Source organism: Atractosteus spatula (assembly GCF_055471065.1).
Source record: "Atractosteus spatula isolate fAtrSpa1 chromosome 10 unlocalized genomic scaffold, fAtrSpa1.hap1 SUPER_10_unloc_13, whole genome shotgun sequence".
NCBI classification, from domain to species: Eukaryota; Metazoa; Chordata; class Actinopteri; order Semionotiformes; family Lepisosteidae; genus Atractosteus; species Atractosteus spatula.
In genome coordinates, this window is record NW_028296616.1 from 413,706 (window position 1) to 417,288 (window position 3,583).

General features: G+C 42.2%; 1 non-coding gene across 1 annotated transcript; it reads left to right on the forward strand.

The window, feature by feature from the left end:
* Positions 1-209: 209 nt before the first annotated feature.
* Positions 210-281, forward strand: trnag-acc (transfer RNA glycine (anticodon ACC)). The gene has a single exon. It is a non-coding gene; the product is annotated as a tRNA-Gly (tRNA).
* Positions 282-3,583: the final 3,302 nt, after the last annotated feature.

Here is a 3,583-nt window from a genome sequence, read left to right on the forward strand (position 1 = left end):
TTAAAAAACAAATAGAATAACAATCAGTGTTCCTGGATCTGTTATCGAGAACAACACCTGCACAAGGGCTGCGCAGGAAGAATGAAATGTGGTCTGGGAAGAAGATACTCTCTTCAGAAGAGCGGTGCTCCTCACAGGAGAGAATGAAAAAAAAAATTTCGCGACGCTGATTTTTCTCCTCTGGGGGTTTAAAAGGGGAGGATCGGTGTGACCTCGTGGCGCAGCGGTAGCGCGTCTGACTACCGATCTGAAGGTTGAGTGTTCAAATCACGTCGGGGTCAGCTCTTAGTTTTTCAGGTTCTGCTGGTGCTGAATCCGGAATTCTCACCATGCGGTTGGGTTCTGTCTGTACACCACATAGATAATCTAAATGAAAGAGCAGTACAGGACACGCAGTGAGGAGCTCACACAGCGAATACCCTTGAACACAAGAGAAAAGGCACAGTCGACATCTGCGAAACATCACGTCCGACTTGAAAGACAGCTACATCAGAGAATGAAATCCTGGAAGTTTCAGATCCCTTTTTATTACAGGTTTAAACAAACCTGAAAGTTAGGGAGTTTCAGGATACTTTTGTTTTATTAAAAAGTGTCTGATGTCTGTAAATGTCACTTGAAAAAAAAACCGCTATTGGACTTGAGCTGGAAAGGAAACAGACCCAGCGTTTGCTTTCAGGTGCATTTCATTACATAATAGACATCTATTACTGAGGAGCTTGAATAACATTTACACGAGCCAGGTAGAAGCCTACAATCTGAGAAACTTACAATCTCAGTGTCGGGGCTGCTATGTAAAAGAGGCAATTTGCTCTGAGAGCAGGCTCAGCGCTTACTGAACGCAGATGTCTCAGAGCGGTCTGTCCAAGTGGCTGTAAAAGGACAGCAGCAAGAATACGTAAAACAGGTGTAAAATAAAAAAAAATAAAACAATTTAAAAATAAATACTAAATGGGTTTAAAATTCAGGAATGTGATTGGTCAGATGCTTATGATGAGTGTTGTTGGTGTTTCTTGTGACTTAGCGAATTGAAAAAAAAATATTCAATTTAAAAACGGCAAGAGCTCGTAAGGAAAAAAAATAGTTTGTAAGTATCTTTGTTGTAACTGCTGCGCCAGAACTATTCAGATAAATCAGAAAAGTACCTGAACTTGACTGGTTTATATTCAGTAATGTGCATTGGGAACGAAAGGAAGACTTACATGGATTTTATTAGGTTTTAGGAATCAGAAAATTTATTTTTACACGTTATTGCCTACGAGCAGAAATAACTTCCTGCTTTCAACGCTTTTTTTGTTTCTGCTTGTAACCTCAAACAGAAAAACCCAGTACTGACTCACAAAAACGCCTCGGAGTTTCTGTGTTTATGGGATTTAAGAGGGATGTATGAAGACAGTAAAGGGGAGTTTTTTTTTCCCCGCTGTAGAGTATGAAGGCGGTGTGACGAGTCAGGAGGGAAGAGACGCGCATTCCGCACGGGGAGCGCAGAGCAATGAGCCGCACCTGTTGCGCGCCGTGTCCTGTCCTATATAACCGCTGAGCCCGGACACAGAGAGTCTCCAGCCAGTGTTGGAGAATTAAAGGGTTAAAGCCCAGAAGTTGAGAGTAGAGTTTTTGTACGAGTATAAGATTAAGGGAATAGGGTTTGGTGCACAGAAGAGGTTTAGGTTTGGTTTGGTTTGCTTTTGCCACATTTGTAACGGCCATGGCGGCCTGTAGGGTCGGCATGTGCCGTTACTTTTGCGCGCGTTTGGTGTACAAGTGTGGTGAGGGCTCGGCTCACTCGGGTGATATTTCACGGTTGGACTTTTCAAGGAAGGTGTTACAGAAAGAGTTAAAGGTTAAGGCATTAGATGTCAATTGCTTAATTACTTTGCCGAAGGGAATTGGTTTTGACATTAGTTTCAAATCGGCAAAGTTATTGGAAGAATTTGGGAGAAAAATAGAGGAGAAAAAAGATGTGGGCCTGATTAGAATGTTTGAATGGCAGAAGCTGACAGATCTTTCTAATAGGACTGTGATTGTTCGCATGTTTAATGAGATGGTGATGAAGGAAGATATTGTGACATGGTTGTCTAAGTATTGTTTAGTGAAAGGTGAGCCTCAGAAAGTCTTGGATGATGATGATGATGATGGGATCTGGAACTGTGCATGGAGAGTACCTATTTCGTTGCATGAAGACAAAAATGGTTATGGTGGATTTAAACACATTCCTTCTTTGATTGGATTAGGTGAAAATAGAGGCCTTGTGTTCTACCAAGGGCAGCCAAAACTGTGCGGGAGGTGTGGGGAGCTGGGTCACTTTGTGGATGCCTGTACAAAGGTGGTGTGTGGTAAGTGCAAGGAAATTGGACATGCATATACTGAATGTACAAGCGTGAGGAAATGCAATCTCTGTGAGTGTGAAGGTCATGTGTTTAAAGACTGTCCAAATTCCTTTGCAAATAGAACAAAACTGGGAAGACCGATGCGAAAACAGGAAGAGTTTGAAGAGGTATTTAGGGCTGGAGCAGTGGTTCTGGATCAGGAACTGGATGTGGTTGACGTTGAAGAAAGTAGTGGAAAAGAGAGCGAGGGTTCAGAATGGAGTGAAGGAGATGAGGCTGAGGTAGAAGAGAATGATAATGATGTGGAAAGTGAGGTGGACTCTGAATTGAGTGGTAGCATCTCTCCTGATCGTCTGCCACCCGTGGAGACGGAAAGCGCTCAAATGGAATGTATAGAACAGAGGGTGCAGTCTAAAAGGTCTGCTGAGACATCTGATTTAGAAAGTGATCTAACTCTGAGTGGGAAAAGTGAGGGAAGATCATTTTCAGAGTCCTCAGATGGCAGGTTCTCCCATGGGATTAGTTCTCTCCAATCCTACTGATCCAGCTTTAGAACTAGAGACTCAAGGAGGGCAGGTGGAGAACCATCCTATTGATGGCGGGGGTGGTGGAGGAGGAGGCAAGGAGAGCAAATGGAAAAAGAAAAAGGCCTGTATAGTAGGTGTCACAGACTGAATGATTCTAGCCAGAGTTTTTAGTCTCCCCTGGTCCTACTTTAAGTATGGCTCTGAACATTGTGTCCATAAATGTGAGAAGCATTCGATCCAAGTTAAGGGCAAGGACTATATTATCATTTGTGAGTAAGGTAAATGCTGATATTATGTTGTTACAGGAGTGTGGATTACCTTTTAAAAACAGCTATAAGGATATGGAAGAACTGTGGACATTGGGCCCATCAATTTGGAGTGGGTCCAATGAGAATAAATCTGATGGTATAGCTGTTTTAATTAAAAATAAGATGGTAGAGGTACGTCAGTACCTTGTAGTGAAACCAGAGAGAGCACTGGTGGTGTATCTGGGTTTCACGAATGTCAAATTTAAAATTTTAAATGTGTATTGTCCGAGTTGCCCACACGACAGATATGTCCTAATTCAGAAATTGAGAGAATATTTATTGGGATGGGAACCACTGGTTTTAGCTGGGGATTTTAATTGCCTTTTAGAAAGAGAAGGCAGAATGAGGGGTGAGAGACGGTCCAATTTGATAAATCATCAATATTATTGCAAACGGTATGTAAAGATTTTAAACTGAAAGATGC